Raw genomic sequence first — 19,652 nt, 5'->3', positions numbered from 1 at the left:
TTTTCCCCACCCACCCACCCCGGCCCAGGGCTGGCAGCAGGGAAGGAGGGGAAAGTGAGCAGCGGCAAGCTGCCACCTGGGCTTTGTTGGGCCTGAGTTGTGGGGGGGAAATCGGAGTCCCTTGCCTTGCAGCCCCCTCCTCGGCCCAACCAGTTGGGGTACTGGGGAGAGGTGGGCTGGGCCAGCAAGGCAAGGGAGTTTCAATCCACACCTCCCCCAGATCAGGAGAGGCAAAACCCAGCTGGCAAGTCACTGCTGGTCACTTTCCCTTCCCTGCCCCTTCCCCTCCTTGCCACTGACAACCCAGCCCAAACAAATGAAAATTTGTTTGGCCTCAGGAATACAAGTTCCTTATGTCACTCTAAAGCAGAGCGCCTTCTTCTAATACAGGATTTGGCAACATTTGGGGGCATAGTGCCAAAAACACCCTCAACCTTGACTTGTGAGATATTGGTGTGCCAAAGGTGGATGGTGGGGGATCCATGAGGGATCCAGGTTCCTGTTGTGGCAGCGCAACCCCAGCCCCTTCCCCAAGGCATGAGTGCCAAGCAAAATGCCTTTGCATGCCACATTCTGGTACACCTACCGGGGGTTCCCTACCTTTTATCTAATACCTAATTTGAGGATGATTAATTTTTCACACAATCAGCCATTTTAAAAGCACTCTGCAGCTGTGCGTGTGGGTCACGGCACAGCTGTGGAGCACTTTTAGGGGCTTGATCGTGCAGAAAAATCTAACTAGTGTAAGCACCCCATGACGATCTTCTGCTCCTTTAGTTCTGATACCGGGCATTTTGCTGAGAGAGGTGGCTATGTGATGAAAACTACAGTACCTGAGAATGGTACACTTCTGATAATAGCTTTATAAATGTCTAAAATTCAAAGAGATTGGGGATCCTTTCACAAAAATAATTTCTCTCATCTTTAAATAAGAATTGAAATGGGTGACAAATCACTATAATAGAAGATTTCTAGCCCAACAGGTTTGCCTAATTTCAAACTGTGCTTCAGAACTTATAATTGCCTCCCACAATTTTGAATAGTCAATCACTATTACATCAGCGTTCAGCATGTGTGTTCAATTTGTGTTCAATGTGTGTTTGTTACAAGAGCTACTTATTATCCTTTTTAAGGACTCTCTGCCATAAAGTCAGGGACTTGATATTCTGTGACCTAGGTGATGTAATATACGTCTGAAAACAATGACTGTTTTCGAGAACAGGATTAGAACAATCCTAAAATTGGAAGGGATTGCAATGATCATTCATGAGTATTTGAACGGTTGATTTGTTAGCAAAGACAAATGGAACATCATGGGACAAAAAAGACACTGCTGTACTTTGGGAGAGACTTCCTCAAGTCAAATGTTCTACTGCAAACAGAGGTGTGAAGCTCTTTCTAATATCCAACCTAAATTTCCTTTACCGTATCTTCTTGTCCGGTCCTCTACAGCTACAGAGAAGTTTCTACCCTCCATATAACCACTCTTCAAGTATTTGAAGACAGTTACCAAATTCCCCCTCAGTCTTATCTTCTCCAGGCTACTGTATTTACTTGAAAAGAAGACAATCCTGATTTCAAGACAACTCCCCCAATAATTAGTTTCTATACGTGGAAAATTTATAAATTTGATGTAATTTTCCAGGTATAGACTCTAATTATTGGAGATTTATCTTGAATTTCTCCCCCTCCCACTGCTACAATAGGAAACACAAATCTGGGGAGTTAGGCAGTCCCCTTGCCCTCTGCCCCTTCCCAACTTCTTCCCCCTTCAGCCCCTTCCATTCCCTCCTTACTGTCAGACTCTGCTCTCCCTGAGCACATATAAGTGAAAGGCAAATCTGAAAAAAAACAACAACCTTGCAATAAACAGAGCTGTAGGAATTTTCACATAGTACCCATAGCCTTAGTTCATCCAGAATTGATGCATTTTATTTGTTTTTTGAAACTGCTGCAAGTTTTAGCACAGGCACTCCATAAACATGCTTTTAAGCAGCAGTTCAGCACCTACCTATATATAGTACCAACTATGTATTAATCCAAAGGCTCATGATTTACCATAGAGTTCATTGGGGTGGGCCCCTGAAGAGTCAGCATTTCAAGCCAGCATTGCTTAGTCTGTGTCTAGTCAAGATATCCCCTGACAAAGGATCCACGTGCTAATTAGCCCTTCTCCTCCCCAGTGACTGGAACCAGGAGTTCTTGGCATGAGTCCTGGGAACCCTCCAAAAAATTGTATGCAGATGAGGCATAGGACAACCTGGTCCAGCTTTACCTTATGGAGAGCAGAACCACACTAATCATATGTGATAGACTGAGAGAGGGGCTGACAGAGGGATTCTGGGTGATCTGTTTGAGGTCCTGTTTTGTGATATTTCCCAGACATTTAAGGCTGGTGAAGAAACAGGAATCATTGGAAATGAAAAAGAAAGGCACAACTTGGCTATGGGAGGGAAGAGGAAGTCAAAATGTATATCATCACTTGATAAAGAGCTGGTGCTGAGGGGGACTGCACTCAGTGGACACTACCTTTTATTTTATTCAGAAGAGCTGCACTAACCTATCCTTGTGTTGGTTCCCATCAGCATGCTTGCCCAATATGGGCCATGTACCTCATGATTATGCTCAGTGTTGCTTGCATTTAATCAACTTCATAGTTGGTTTCAATTACTGAGTACATGCTGCTTTTAGCAGCAGTTAAAAAATAGATAGTGTATTTAATGCAGTTTCCTTGTAAGTGACTCTAAGCCAAGGGTTTTTTTCCCCATGCTGATTGGGGGAAAAACCTCATTTTTTATTTGAGTCAATAAAGTAAGTTATCCCAGCTCCTTCAACCTTTCCTTATAAGATATAATTCTTAGGCCTCTAATTTTTTCCCGTCTCTCTGCTGAACTCTTTTTTGCCCACCTTTTCTTGAAGTAAGGGGCCTAAAACTGGACAAAGAATTCCAAATGAGGCCTCATTGATGCCAAATAGAGCTGGAGAATCACTTCTCTTGATTTGCAAGTGATGCTCCTATTAATACAGCCCAGAATTTCATTGGCTTTTTTTTGCAACGAGAGCACACTGTTGGTTCATATTCAGTTTATGTACCATTATAACCCTCAGGACTTTTTCTGCAGTACTACAGCCCAGTCAGTAATTGCCCTGTCTATATCTGTGCATGTGTTTGTTCTGTCCCAGGTGTAGGACTTTGTCCTTGTTGAAGTTACTTGAGTCCCAATCATTTCTCCAGTTTATCAAGCTCATTGTGAATCTTAACCCTATCCTTCGTCTGCAAATTTGCTAATAAAGCACTTGATACCATTCTCCACATTATTAATGAAAATATTAAACAATACCAGAGCCAAGACCAACCCCTGGGGGACCCCCCCCTTAATACATCCTCCCTAGCCAGACATTGAGCCACTGATAATTACTCTTTGAGCACAAAGATCCATCCAGTTATCCACCTTACAGTACTTTCATCTAGCCTGTACTGCCTTAGTTTACTAATGAGAGACAGTGCCAAAAGCCTTGCTAAAGTCAAGGTACATGACATCCACTGCTCCCCCCTTTAGAGTGTAGAACTGTGGTTAGCTGTGCTAGTCTCAAGTCAGGCAAAAGGTATGGCAGGTTGGCACCTTAGAGACCAACTGGTTCAGAGAGGCATGAACTTCCATAGGCAACAATCTACTTTGTCAGATGGGCTGCAGTCAATCTACACAAGAAACTTGCTTAGATAGCATCTGACAAAGTAGATTGTTGCCTACAAAAGCTCATGTCTCTGTGAATCAGTCAATCTCTAAGGTGCTACCTTGCCCTACCTTCTGTCTGGAGGCTGTAATAAGCCTAAAGCTATTAATGGTAATATAGTATAGTTTGCTTGCATCTACTTGACCAGAGCTTCGGTTAGAGAGGAAGAGGCAAAGGAAATGAACAAGCAAGGATGTCATAAGAAAGATGAATTTAAAAGATGCAAGAAAAAGATGTCAAAAGAAATTAGCTAAAAGTCACTTAGAGATTGCTTGGTGGGTTTATACCAATTAATTCAGTTTAGGACATGGCAGAGTTTATATAAGGGATAAAAACAGGCATTTTGATAGTAATTGGGAAATAACTGATTAGCCACATTTCTGTATTTCCTATCCCTACTTAGCAAGCTTTTGGAGTTGAACCAGGTAATTGGGTATAAAAATCTAGGTTCATTTTGAAAGCTCTTTAGCTACAGTTCTTATTGAAGAGCCCATTTGCAGATGAACGAAAATAAGCACTTCTTTAAAACAGTTTTTAAACCTCAGGTAAGAAGTTATTTTCCCTAACAGGCCTATTGTCAGAGGCTTTTAAATCTTCACAATTTTTTAGTGTATTAAAATTTGTCTTTCTGCCAATAATAAATAGTTGATTATTTGTTTTGAAATGCTTTACATATCTTACCATACATGTACCACTTTTCAATATCAACATTGTTTTTAAAATTTATTCCCAGGAGTACTTGATTTTTGTGGGAAAGTCTCCACAAACATTACTTGGTCCCCAGAATAACTCTCGGGGTACACGCCTGCCATTTTGTCATAGAAAGAACTTAAGTGTGTCAGGCATGAGTTGCTCTTGATGAATTCATGCTGGCTGTTCCTCATCACCTTGGTCTGCTCCAGGTGCTTAGAAACAGACACCTTGATGACCTACTTGATCATCCCTGGCACGGAGGTATCCTTTCTTAAAGACGGGCACTATACTCATCCTTTTCCAGTCATCCAAAACCTCACCCAACCTCCATGACCTCTCAAAGCCAATGGCTGAAAAATTACCTCAGACAATTCTTTCATTACTCTAGCGTGCATCCCATCCAACCTTGAGGACTTGAAAACATCTACCTTCTCTGTGTAGTATCTGTATAGTTTTCCCCTCCACTCTAAGCTGCTTATCTCTTCCCCTATCCTTGCTGCTAACTGTACTTGTATTTCTGTAGCTGTCTTTATTTTGTGAAGATTGAAGTAAAGAAGGCATTAAATATTTCAGCCTTCTCTGCATTATCCATTATTAGATTGCTTTCTGCATTCAGTAAAGGATCTACATTTTCCTTGGCTTTACTCTTACTTGGACATACGTGTAGAATCCTTTTTTATAGCCTTTTATGCCTGCTGGTAGTTTCTCTCAAATCATACCTTGGCCTTCCTAATTTTCTCCCTGTATGTCCATGCAATACACTTAAAAGTGTCTCTAATCAGTAATCACATGGCCATGTTTCCATTTTTTGTAGGATTTGAGTTCCTACTCTCTGAAGAGTTCACTGCTGAGCCAGGCCAACCTCCTGCTGTATTTCCTGTTCTTTCTTTGCTTCAGGATAGTTTACTCCTGAGCCCTTAACATGGCCTCTTTAAAGTACAACCAGCTCTTGTGGATTCCTTTCCTCTCAAACTTGCCTCCCAGAAGATGCTGCCCACCACTTCCCTGAGTTTGATAAAGCCTGCTTTTCTGAAGTCCAGTGTCTTTATTCTGCTACTCTTCTTCCTTCCTTAACAAGGATCACTTGCACCCAAATCACCTTCTACTTTCACATTCTCAACCAAGAGAAGAGCTTACCCCCCTAGTTGGCCTCTTCATCCCCCTCTACCTAAAATTATCCCTGGCAGTCCAAGAACTTGGTGGACTGCCTATACACTGCTATGATATGTACCCTGCAGGGTAATTTAAGTCCCCCATGAGGACCAGGTCCTGTGATTTAGAAACATCAGTTAGTTATTTAAGGAAAGTCTTGCCCACCTCTTCCTCCTGGTTAGAGAGCCGTTAGCAGACACCCACTGTGATATCAGCCTTGATGTTTTCTTGCCTAACCTCGACCAGAAATATGTATCAGTCTTTATTCTCATTCACAGCCTGCATTTCATCTTCTTCACCCCCAGACACTAGATTTATAGCACATTTCCTAACATTCAAGTACTCAACTTTGCTAACCAAGACCAAATGGTTGGGAAATAAGAATTGGAAGTCCTTGGACAGACACGTAACTATGACATGACTGAAATAACAGACTTGGTGGGATAGCTCGTGTGACTGGAGCACTGTCATGCATGGGTACAAACTGTTAAGGAAGGGCAGACAGGGGAGAAGAGGAGGAAGAGTTACTCTGTATGTAAAAGAATTGTATGATTGCTCAGCACTCCAGTAAGAAACTGGAGATAGACCTGTTGAAAGTCTCTGGGTTAAGGTTAGAGGGGAGAACAGCAAGAGTGATGTCATGCTGGGTGTCTGCTATATGCTGGGGTCGTTTGACCCCGGTACTCTTTCCTGCCATGGCAGGGGGTTGGACTAGATGATCTTCTCAGGTCCCTTCCAACCCTAGAAACTATGAAACTATATACCACCAGACCAGGAGGATGAGGTAGATGAGGGTTTCTTCAGACAACTAGCGGACATTTTCAGATCGCAGTCCCCTGGTTTTCATGAGGGGCTTCAATCCCCCTGACAACTGATAGGAGGGCAATACAGCAGTGCACAGGAAATCCAGGAAGTTTTTGGAGAGTGCTGGAGACAACTTCCTGGTGCAAATATTGGAGAGGCCAACTAGGGGCCATGCTCTTTTTGACCTGCTGCTTACAAACAGAGAAAGATTTGTGGGGGATGTAGAAGTGGGTGGCAACTTGGGCAGCAACGACCACAGCATGATCAAGTTCAGGATCCTGACAAAAGGCAGAAAGGAGAGCAGCAGAGTATGGACCTAAATCTTCAGAAAAGCAGACTTTGACACCCTAGGAGAACTGATGGGTAGGATCCCATGGAAGGACTGTCTGAGGGGGAAAGGAGTCCAGGATTGCTGGCTGTATTTTAAAGAAATTTTACCGAGGGTGCAGGAACAAACCATCCCGATGTGAAGGAAGAATAGCAAACATGGCAAGTGACCAGTTTGACTTAGCAGAGAACTTTTCCTTTAGCTTAAACATGAAAAGGAAGCTTACAAGAAGTGGAAGCTTGGACAAATGACTAGGGAGGAGTATAAAAATAGTGCTCAGGCTTGTAGGGATGAAATCAGGAAGGCCAAAGTGCAATGGGAGTTGCAGCTAGCAAGGAGGATAACAAGATGGATTTCTACAGGTATGTTAACAACAAGAAGGAGGTCAGGGAAATTGTGGGTCCCTTACTGAATGGGGGAGGCAACCTAGTGACAGAAGATGAGGAAAAGGATGGAGTGCTCAATGCCTTTTTTACCACAGTCTTCACAGGTAAGGTCAGATCCGGGCTGCACAGTTTGGAGAGAAGATAATCAGCCCTCAGTGGTGAAATAACAGGTTAGGGACTACTTAGAAAAGCTGGATGTGTATGAGTTCATGGGGCCGGATGGGATGCACTCACAAGTGCTGAGGGAGTTAACTGATGAGATTGCAGAGCTGCTGTTCATTATCTTTGAAAACTTGTGGCAACTGGGGGAGGTCCTGGATGATTAGAAAAGGGCAAATATAGTGCCCATCTTTAAGAAAGAAAAGAGGGAGTATCCATGGAAGTACAGGTTAGTCAGCCTCACCTAAATCCCCAGAAAAATCAGGAAGCAGGTGCTCAAGGAATCCATTTCTAAGCACTTGGAAGAGAAGAAAGAACAGCTGGCATGGATTCACGAAGGGCAAGTTATGTCTGACCAATCTGATTGCTTTTTATGAGGAGATGACTGGCTCTGTGGATGTGGGGAAAGCAGTGGACATAATATACCTTGACTTTAGCAAGGCTTTTGATACCATCTCCCACAGCATTCTTACAAGCAAGGTAAGGAAGTATGAGTTGGATGAATAGACTGTAAGGTGGATAGAAAGCTGCCTGGATTGTCAGGCTCAATGGGTAGTGACCAATTGCTCGATGTTTATCTGGCAACCAGTATCAAATGGAGTGCTTGACAGGTTGGTCTTGGGGCTGGTTTTGTTCATTATCTTCATTAATGATCTGGAAGATGGGATGGAGTGCACCCTCAGGAAGCTCATAGATGACACCAAGCTGGGGTGTGTGGTAGATGCACTGGAGGGTAGGGCTAAGATTCAGAGTGACCTAGATAAATAGGAGAATTGGGACAAAAGAAAGCTCATGAGGTTCAACAAGGACAAGTGCAAAGTACCGCACTTAGGATGGAAGAATCCCATACACCACTACAGGCTTGAGACTAACTGGCTAAGCAGCAGCTCTGCAGAAAAGGACCTGGGGGTTACAGTAGACAATAAGATGGATATGAGTCAGCAGTGTGCCCTTGTTGCCAAGAAGGCGAACAGCATACTGGACTGCATTAGTAAGAGCATTGCTAGCAGATTGAGTGAAGTCATTATTCCCCTCTATTCAGCACTGATGAGGCCACATCTGGAGTACAGTGTCCAATTTTGGGTCCCTCACTATAGAAAGGATGTGGACAAGTTGGAGAGTCCAGTGGCAGTCAACAAAAATGGTGAGGGGGTTGGGGGACATGACTTCTAAGGAGAGGCTGAGGGAACTGGTCTTATCTAGCCTCGAGAAGAGAAGACTGAGGGGTTTTGATAGCATCCTTTAACTATCTGAAGAGGGGGTCCAAAGAGGATGGAGCTAAACTGTTCGCAGTGGTGGCAGATAACAGAACAAGGAACAATGGTCTCAAGTTTCAGCAAGGGAGGTTTAGGTTGGATATTAGGAAAAACTTCCTCACTCAGAGGGTGGTGAAGCACTGGAATGTCTTACCTAGAGAGGTGGTGGAATCTCCATCCTTTGAGCTTTTTAAGGCCTGGCTTGATAAAGCCCTGGCTGGAATGATATGGTTGGGGATGGTCCTTTTTTGAGCAGGGGGTTGGATTAGAGGCCTCCTGAGATCCCAGCCAATCCTAATTTTCTATGATTCTGTGAAATAACGTTCATTATGTTGTCACTTCACAGCCATATTGTGTGCTTGCATTAATTGTATCAACTCTGAAAAGCATGTTGAGAAATGTATTTGATACAGTACCTACCACACCAAATGTATGCACTTACAGCATTCCCAGGGAACTGGAACTAACTGCAAAGAGCAAGGCTAGGATTTCTGAGGGAGCCAATGGGTTTGTGCCCACCTCTCAGTGAAATGCAATGAGATTTGAGTACCCAACTCCAACTCCCTTAGACCCTTTTGCATATACTAGCTCAGTGTGTAAAAGTCATATCTTTTCTCTGTACATATGTTCTGTGGTCAGACAAACAACAATGACAATTTTGATGTTTCACACTAAATTAGTTTACATCTCTCTTACTTGTAACATCACAAACCTTATCATTATGTAAATCCGGGCTATTCAACGGGTGGCTTGTAAGCCATATGCAGCCCATGACGAGTTAAATTGCAGCCCCTGGATTTCTGTCTAGCCATCACTCCTCTCATCACTCCAGCTGCACCAGGAGCCAGGTTCTCTGGGCTTCCCCTCCTTCCTGTGGCTTTTATTTTCAGTGCCTGCCCCAGGGGGCAGGACAATGTGATGTGACATGGTGCAGGGAGTTGAGCGTGAACTCAGCAGTGGTCATCTACACAGCATGTACCTCAGGAGCATGTGGCTCCTGCCTGATGCAGCCCATGTGGTGTGCAGCCCCACTGATGCAGGCTCCACGATGTGTGGCCCATAGCTGCTTAGAAGCTGAACAACCCTGATATAAATTACCAAACTGAAACATTTAAAACATTTAAATATCCCACCTTAGAAACTGGAGAAAGAATAATACCTAGTATCTTACCTAGATTTGTTTTATTTCAGAAAACCATTGTACTGAACTGCTCCCTAAAATTTACCCCTTCACTTCTGTAGAAGAAAAAAATGAGAGTGAATTAGGGAAATTCTCATTCACCCTTTACATTACAAATTCCCCATTGTTTTGTTTCATTCTTTTCTTTTAGAGAATACAGCTTGTGATCCTTCAAGCTTTAAAGATAGAATGAGAAACACAGCTTTTAAGGACAGCAACTGCTGTTGCTCTTTGTGTTTTGCTGATCTTTAAAGGAACTAGGAATATTTACTTAGTGGAATTAACACTTATAGAATTAAGTCAGATCAATTAAATACAGCAAGTCTAACAACTCCATAAAAAAATCACAGAGGAAGAAGTTACTTTCATCCCAGCTGGCATGTTGCTGCAAACATGGAGTGCTTTGCAAAGACAACTGAATGATAAGAGGGTTTTTTCCTGACACCTGAAAAATTTAATTTGGCACCTCTAGCCCTGAGAGAGAGAGAGAGAGAGAGAGAGAGAGAGAGAGAGAGATCAGCTAGTAAGTTTTCTCATTGTTATAAAGATCAGTAGTGTTAAACTCTGCGTTACTTCAAAGCAATACAGCAACAAGGTAGAAAAGCAGTGCACATTGCAAAGGAGCAGTCTGATTAAGTTCTGAAACAGCATCAAGAAAGGAGAGGGGAAAATGTTTTTGATCTTGTGGCCTTCTTGACTCACATTACAGAACCAGGACAGTCCTATGTGCACTATACATAACTGTAGCACGAGCACCCCCTTGTGTACAATAGCTATATAGAAAGTGCTTAAGCAGGCTGTTTTTCCTGAAATCACTACCCTGAATACCAGTAGTGAGAGTCAGCCTTTGAGAAACTGCTGTGCATTTCAAGGAATCTGCCCCAGCAGCTTGCTGAATCTCAGCTTGAAGTTAAGAATTTGTATTCCCCACCAAAGCTCCATGAAAAACAACCAGGTGGATTGGCGACACAGTTCAAGTTCTTTGGCAGCTGTCAGCTCTTTTCTCCAGTGCCTTGTAAATGGTGTTATATTATTCTGACATTTGCATCTCAGAAGTGACACTAACAACTTCATTTTCCATATGATGGCTGAAGCCAAAAAGCAGAAGAATGTTCAGAATGAAAAAAAAATTACTTAGAGATTTTCTTGAACACCAGAACTTTATCAGAAAGATACAAAATAAAATTAGGTACCATTTGGTTAATTAACATACTCTTTTCAACAAAACCAGGATAGGCATACTTCAATCAAATACAGTACAAATATGATTGAATCAACACACAGCAGACCATATTACTAAATATGAAAGGCTCCCTCTTCCTTTAAGAAGGGATCTCAAAGAATACTGCACCATGTGTTCGTTAAAGAATTTTAAGTTTGTTTTTTCAAAATGTACAGCAAGAATCATTTTTAAAATCTCATCGCCAGAGGTGAAGCCCTGCTCTTCTGACCCATTGGGAAATGTGACAGGCTGCAAGAGCACTTCCATAACGTTGTATAATTGTGGTCTATGGCAGCAGTCAACCTTTTAGAGTGGCCGTCACCACTTGTGACTGAGCTGCCACAGTGACCTGGCTACCAATTCCCTGCTCTGTGCCACTGATTCCCTCTGCAGCACCCACTCACCTGCTGCTGGTTCTACCATCCAATGCTGATTCCTGTCCCCAACATTACAGACAAATTCAGCAACATAGTGGGCAAGAGAAAGCAGCAGGAAGAGCTGCAGAGGAGGCATGGCAAAGTAGATCACAGGCATGGGGCAGAGCAGAGAAGGAGGATGTGCCAGGTGGAGCTGCGTGCTGAGGATCCCCCCTGCCATCCCCTAGTCAAAGGGATTAGGCACTTGTCTGACAACTAAAGCACCCAGGTTAGTCTACTGTTGCTGCATTGGTTGTGGACTAGCCACTTTACTTCTCAGTGCCTCTATTTCCCTTTTTTATGTTTTGTCTCTGATGTACACAACAAAAATGTCATTTGTATGGCTTAATGGGGTCACACATTAGATGTGTGCCAGTTTTGGGGGTTTTAGATGAGCTTGCATCATTGCAAATGAAATCATATCCAGATGTAGTTTAGTTTGCGATGATGCTGCTGTCAGCCCCCCAGCCACAGGAGAGGTGAGCAGGCTGTACATAAAAAAAGGATCAGGCCCCTCGCTGCTTCTGCTTTCAGCAGGCGCCTGCTGAATGCAGAAGTGACAAGGGGCCTGATCCTTCCTGCCCCCCGGCACAGCCTGCCTGCCTCTTCCGTGGCTGGGGGGGCAAGCTGCCGGCAGGCTGAGCAGTCCCTTAGCTGCAGGGGCTCCCGGTCCTTCCCTCTGCAGCAGAAGCACCCCCCCGGGACTACCTGGATGGGTTGTTAGTGGGCTGGGTGCTGTCCCAGCTCAGAAGCAGCACCCAGCCCAATCCAAATGAGCCCTGAGCCCGCCCACTAGAAGGGCGCCACTGCAAAGGGAAGGAATGGGGCCCCCCACAGCTCAGGGGCCACTCAGCCAGCCAGCAGCTTGCCTACCAGGGCAGGCAGGCTCCAGCTCCAATGAAAAGGATCGGGCCCTCACTGTAACCTGACAGAAAAATTGAAACAGTGGGCTTCAATTAAAATCTACCATTTCAACTTAGGGGGCATAGAATAAAACCTGAGGACTAAACCCTTGTCATGTGTACAAGCATCCTAAATAATTACAGCAGCAATGAATCCCAAACTTAGTTGGAGCCCATTTGCACTCTTGTGATAGAACTAATAATTTTAGATGCTGCATAGATTATTTCTAATGGATTAATGTGTAATACGAAGCCTACATATTCTGACAACTGCAATTTCTATCTCATAAAAGTATTACATAATACACTACCCCAAGAGTTAGGAAGTATTCCTTAAGATTTTTGCCTTGCTTCTGGGAATTGACAGGTCCTGTTCCAGTTTCTAGTGAAGCCAAAAACAAAACTCCCACTGAATTCCCTGGGTGCAGGATCAGGCCTGTATATTAACAACAACATGATTATGAAGTTGCTCATGAAAGATGGATAAATGATTTTAAAGTGATGTGTACTGGGGAGGGCAGGGGATAGAGGGTCGGAGGTACCATTTCTAATAATGCTAGTGAAAATAACTCAAGATGAAGTAGTAAAGATGACATGGTTTATTTTCTCTATAAGTGTCTGCAACTGAACTTGTCTATAAACTACAAGAAGGCTACCTCATCTATGTTTTGGAGATCACTTCTATAATTAACACTTAATATACCCCTATTTTCCAAACCCTGGCTATGTTCAAAAGGCAAAGGGAAGACACACTATATTAACTTACAGATTATACCCTTTAGAGCAACCACAACCCCAACTGCATGGGAACAAGTATGGAACCTACTATGATTCTTTTTGTGCACACATATAGGACATCACAAATGCACAAGGCATTTGAAGGTAAACGTCCTCATATAGCAGTCTAGAGCAGCGCTTGAGGCACACAGGGTCAGGTTTTCAGTTCTGAATTCTGAGATGTTTTCATGAGAACTTGGTACACTGGGCTTTTGAAAGCCTGGCCACTTACTTTGATCCCTGTTGGGCACTGTGATCTGGTAAAAATCCACCCTTTGAAACTGCTACAGTGATAGCCATTTCAGAAATACTTGAAAGGGCTTAAAGCAAACAAAACTCTGTCTTGTATCTATAGATGCTTCTTAAGTAAATCTCAGGATGTCATCTTCCCACCGTACTTGGCCTTGGTGAGGCCGCAGCTGGAGTACTGCATCCAATTCTGGGCTCCACAATTCAAGAAGGATGTCGAGAAGCTTGAGAGAGCCCAGGAGATCCCCATGCATAATCAGAGGGCAAGAGAATAGGCCTTACGAAGAGAGAATGAGAGCCATGGGACTCTTCAGTCTGGAAAGCACAAGCTCAAGGGGGACCCTGGTGGCTGCTTATAAGTACATAGGGGTATACATCAGGATCTGGGAGAAAGTCCGTTCACCAGAGCGCCCCAAGGTAAAACAAGGACCAACGGTCATAAACTCCTCCAAGACCATTTTAGGCTGGACATAAGAAAAAAATTCTTTACTGTCCAAGCCTACAAGACCTGGAATAGACTCCCTCCAGAGGTGGTGCAGGCACATACTCTGGACTCATTCAAGAATGTTTGGATGCTTATCTTGCTAGGATCCTTTGACCCTAGCTGACTTCCTGCCCCTGGGACAGGGGGCTGGACTTGATCTTTGAGGTCTCTTCCAGCCCTAATGTCTATGAAATCTATGACTGGTTTTTGTGATTGGTGTTCTAGATCCCTTCTTTTTAATTTAATGATGCATCTCTGTAAGATCCAGAGGGTCTTCCTGTCTCTCATATGGTCTTATTCATTCTATTCATTATTCTATCTGCACTGCTTTAGCAGTTCCAAACTTCAGACACATGATTGTGAAGTGGCTGTTTGGGAACCAAGTTGCAACGAAGACCAAGTTAAGCATAGCTGAATGGGAGGTTAGTATAGCTGAGATCTTAGTCTGTAAAAATTAGCATTTTGCTCAGTCAGGAAAATCACCATTTAAGATATTCCAGACCAGTTTTGGCAGCCTTTTGTAACAACAGTGCCAACAGTGAGAAGTGAACACCGTGCAGAAATGGCACGTCAGCCTTGAATGGGTACAGGCTATTTTTTGCTAACTTTGGCAAATAAGCATATTTGCCAAAGCACAGCAGGCATCAGTATCATTTTGTTGCAATCTACACTCATGAACCAATACAAGATTTGTTTTATCTTTCCTACACAACAAAATAACACTTTGGAGCACTGTCATGTACCTAATCAAGAGACGCAGACTTCATTTTGCATCAGTCTGCACTATATTGTCCTTATACCGCAGGATTTATTCCAATCTAACACTATTACTACGGATACATTAACTAGTTTCAGTGGAACAAATTCTGATCTGAGCTGTCACCAGATATTCAGACTGAAACCAACCTAACCTTTCAATGGACTGAGAAACAATGCTGCTCTGCATTTTTGGTGTTGGTTAGGAGTAAATTGTAGTATGAAAATATAGTGGAAAGAAGAATATTCTTCTGGTATTTCTAGCTAAGCAATAAAAATGGAAATACTAAAAACAGTCTGAGAAAGCATGAGCCTCGTGATAGTTCCAACTCAAGGGAGCTTAGAGTGGGAAACAGAACTTTCAAGTATATTAATCTTTTTTCCATCTTTTTTTATCAAATTTTCATTTGATTAGAAAAAAAATATCCTTAGTTTTCTCTTTCCTCCACGTATGTCCATGATTTTTCACCCAAAGTGAGAGAAAAAAGAACCACTTTCCCCATGTTGTAATTCACAGCTGGGATTAGATGGAATAGCTGAGCTAGCAATGTACTTGGCTAGCATCTGGCTACATCATTGGCCTGACAAGTGATCTGGGATGAGTCAACTTTACTTGTTTCCCACCCTTTATCTATCTAAACAGTAAGCACTTGAGGGCACTAATTTGTTTTGCTATGGGTCTGACCAGGGCTTACCAGGTAGACCAAATGGGGTCAGGGACTTCTGGGGGCCAGTGTGCTTAAATATTTACAAATACAGCTTACTCCCTACTCCTCTCTTGCCTCCAATACACATGCTTTCAGAGAACTAGATTTATTTGCATCCAGAATAGTAGTATGAGTATTTGTTTGTATACAAAATTAAAACATCCCAGAATTGGACTATACAACTGAACAAGAACAAAGCCTACAGGCAAGTCTATGTTGTCTCAAGGCCGAGCCTAGAAACACCACCCAGAACCATTCCACACCCACTCACACTGGCATCACATGTGTCAGATTTCAGAAGTAACTTTGCCCTCAGAGCAGTTATTAACCATTTGGTTTCAGGTGCTTACTGGCTTGTACTCAGAGTTTAAAGCGACTACTATCTCAAATGTCTGAGATTCTGCACATGGACTGGGAACAAGGGATGAAGCCTGCTTCATGGTAGAGCTCCTGAGCTCATTATGGAGACAGGGCAGAAATGCCCTAGAAGACTCCAGAATACAACAACTTACAGGATTCCGCAAATCATTTCCTTTCTATGTTCTAGCCAGTCTAGATCAATTCCACAACAAGGTCATCGTTCTTTATCACATGAGTTTAAAGAAGACCATTACAGAAAGCTTATTAGTCTTTCATTAGATTTTACAGGATTTTCCCCTAAAGCCAAAAGGCAGACAGACATCCAAATTAGGATACAAAGGAGTATGAACATTTAATTAAAAAGTAACCTGAACATTAAGGTTTACTCACTTTATGGTTTAGTCAGATTAAACCATTTACATTATGGTTTACTTAGATTAAACCATCTGATACAGATCTGTTTTCTATGACAAGAGACTCGTACTTGTGATAAATGGGATAAAATCCTTAGCCATCTGACCTAATTCAGCACAGACCTATTAAAAGAAATCCCTCAGAATACAGCTGTGCAGTGTGTGCACAATGTACACGATGACTAGTTGCCCAGAAATTGATCGGTCTGGCTCCAAAGCAGCAGCAGCCGCCTAAACAATTCAAGTTGAACCAAAATAAAATTGTATTGTCTTTTCTCAATGTTATATACTATTGGCTTGGGTTTTTTGTCCACTCCATCTGCTATTTCTTTTATGTTACATCAGTATTAATGAACACTTTATAATGGCCTGGAAAGTTTCCACCTATGTCCTCGATTAGGTCTTTGGAACAGTATTGCAGCAGGGGCATCACATGCCTCAGGAATCCAGCCCAGGTTTCAGGCATGACATGAATTCTAGGACAGGACATTTCAGGAATTCTAGTTGGTTCTGGACATGTCTCCAGCAATACTAGGAGGTGTTCAAGAAGGCTATTTAATCTTTAATATCTTTAATATTAAGGGCCTGATTCACCAGGCTGTTACTCCAGTTCTATCCATGTGAAACTCGCATAATTTTAATAGAGCTACATCAGTTACTAAAGGCATGTTGTAAGAAATCTATCCACCAGTCTATTTACTGTATATTCCTGAATCTATTCTTATCTGCACTGATGTAAACTTACAGTAGCTTCATTGAAGACAATGAAGGTAGCCCAATGTAAAACTGTCATAAATGGAAGAACGCAGGCATCCAAGCTAAACACCAGCATTAAATTCCTGTACTATTAAAGCTACATATTTCTAAAAAAGCAACTGAGATCTGTCAGCATAGTAGGGGAACCAAACAGATTAAGACAGGTATTACAGCACACATACAACTGCTATTGACAGATGTAAGTATCCTGCCTTACATGATTTGCCTTTATTAAATTAACAAAATACCTAGAATTCTGAATATGAACTTCAGCCTCAATTGTATGCAAAATTTGTCTCTGTACATTATTTTTCTGTAGTTTAGGCAGCCTTTATTATGGGCTATTTTAAATGTCATTCAGCATAAGAAGTATGCAATATATATGATGAAGGGTAGCTGGACCACCAAGAAAGCCGCCTCAGAAAAGAGGATAGAAACTCAGATGGCATGTTCCTTTCTTGACATTACTGGGAAGGAAAACTGTATATTGGACTGTATAAGGTTCACCACATGTGCATCACAGAGGTCCAAAGGTACTTGGAGAGCTCAAGAAACATACGCTTAGTATTTCTGAGGCATCACATAAGAACAGGGTTAGAGAAGGTGGGGGTCTGCTTATCTGTGTAAATGAACAAAGTGAAACGGTGAGAATACCTATTGTGTGAACGTTAACTTTCTAACTAGGCACATTTTAGCTTCCATGGACAAGATGTGATGGGGGAACCAGAACCCAAAAATTCAGTCATCCTTTTTTAACTGGACTACAGCAAAGCATCCAATGAATGTTTGGTGATGGACATTTGAAGTTTTCAGTCTCCCTTGATGTGGGATCAGTTTTCTGTCATATACAGAACCACCAATTTCCACTTTGGACTTCGTAAGAGCCTGAAAGACATGCTGTTTAGGTAATCAACATTCTCGTTTAACTTATTGTTATTTAAGGCTAAGGCAATGTATTAAGGTAATTACTAAAGAGCCTCTACCCACTCCAAGATGAGCAACCTGTACTGAAATAGGCTGCAGCTATATACTACATACTGTAAACTATTCAAAAATTCATGCTGGTCACCATATTTCAAATATATTTTAAAAAACGCAACTTTAATGTGGCATATAAATTAACAAATACATAATTTTCACAAAAACATTTTTTCAAAACGAAAGAAAGAGAAATGGGGAGAGCATTATTGCCAACCCGCATTGTTAAAAAATGATGAGTCCTACCACAAATACCCTGAGATTTCAAACCTAGGTTGTGTTCTTGGTTTTTTGATGCTTCAATTCTCCTGGACACTCCCAGGATATGACAGTTATAGTCTTACCAACTCTCCCAAATGTACAGAGTAAAGTAATATTGGCTCCTGCTACAAGCAAGGTAGCTCAGAATTGACAAATATAACCAATTCTGTTCAAGCCTTGTCTTTAGCACTCAGATTAGATTTAGCTGCTCATCATGATACATATAAGTACTGCTGAACAAACACAAACTATAGAACTAATATAAAGTCATCAAGAAGCCCTAGATAGACCAAGACAAAGGTGAGGAAGGCAACTGGACAAGCAAATATTTCTATCTTGTTAATGAAGTCAGGGGGATTTTAAAAATAATCAAGCAGCAGTCAAATAGTGGTTGTACATACAAAATATCATGTGACAAGGCCCAGAATACCAATCATTTTAATTATTGACAAAAGACAACTGTTCAAGCATTAAATTTGAGTTATTTAATCAATACGTACTAGTTTGGGCATACCATTTCTCAAAGAAATCCAGACTAGTGGATTCTTTATCTTGTGGATTATTCTTTATCTTTTCTTTCCTGATTTTGTCTGTGCAGGTTTTTGTTATTTTCTGGTATGCCTTGGTGATCTGCCCATTCTTCCATTGCTTGTATGCTTTCATTGACTACATATTGGACCACATACTTGACTGAATACTCAGAAGGAAAACAAGATCATTCTCCTTACTGACTTCAGTGACAGAACTGGACACGATCTAGAACTCTGGAGCAGCACCATTGGGAAGGAAGGAATAGGGAAAGCCAGCTCTAATAGCATCTTCCTCCTCTTGACCAAACATGTGGAGCACAATCTTGTCATCACAAACACCATCTTCAGACAGCGTGACAAATATGACATTGCCTATGGACAAACTCACTTTGAGCACTGGCACCTACTCACCTATGTTGTTAGAATCCATGATCAATAGATATCCATTTCACATGAGCCATGTGACAAACTGATGACTGCTAGACAGATCACCAGGGATCTGGGTTTTCTATTTCCCATGGAAAAACACAGAAAGCCATGGATTTTTCCCCTTTATCAGAGAAAAAAAGGATTTTTCCTTTTGGCAGAGATACCCATAGATTTCCCACTTTTGCAAACAGCTCTGCAGGCTGGCAGAGCTCCAGCCTGCAACAGTTTCTTGCAAAAAGGGTGGCAAACCCCCAACCCTGTCCAGAGAGGGAGGGAGAAGGTGAAAGGGTGAGGCCTGAGCCTCTCGGTCAGCCAAGGCTTGGCTTAGGATCACTTCTCCTTCCTGGAGCCCGTGAGGTAAGTGGGGCTTTGCAGAGGGCTGGGGGCTCCCTCTGGCAGAGCTGGGAGGTTGTGGGTTGGGGAAGCGAGCCACCAGCAGGGCTGGTGGGGAGCGGGGGGAGACTGGGTGGCAAGTGCAGGTGTGGGTAAATGCCAGGGCTGCGGGGGGCAGGGGGAAGGGGTTGAGGGAGCAAGGTGTCTGGGAGAAGCCCCATATGGAGGGCCCGCCTGGACTGGTGGTGTGTGGACTGGGAGCTGTGCGCTATCAACCCAAGTGGGCTCCACACCTTGGTGTGGCTTCCTGCACTCCTGTGGGGAAGTTGCACATGAAGGCGCAGAGCCTGCTTGAGCCAACAGCACACAGCTCTTGGTCCTGCAGC

Source organism: Gavialis gangeticus, unplaced genomic scaffold, assembly GCF_001723915.1.
Source record: "Gavialis gangeticus isolate Ggan-Ray unplaced genomic scaffold, GavGan_comp1, whole genome shotgun sequence".
NCBI classification, from domain to species: domain Eukaryota; kingdom Metazoa; phylum Chordata; order Crocodylia; family Gavialidae; genus Gavialis; species Gavialis gangeticus.
This window is presented reverse-complemented; position numbering follows the sequence as displayed.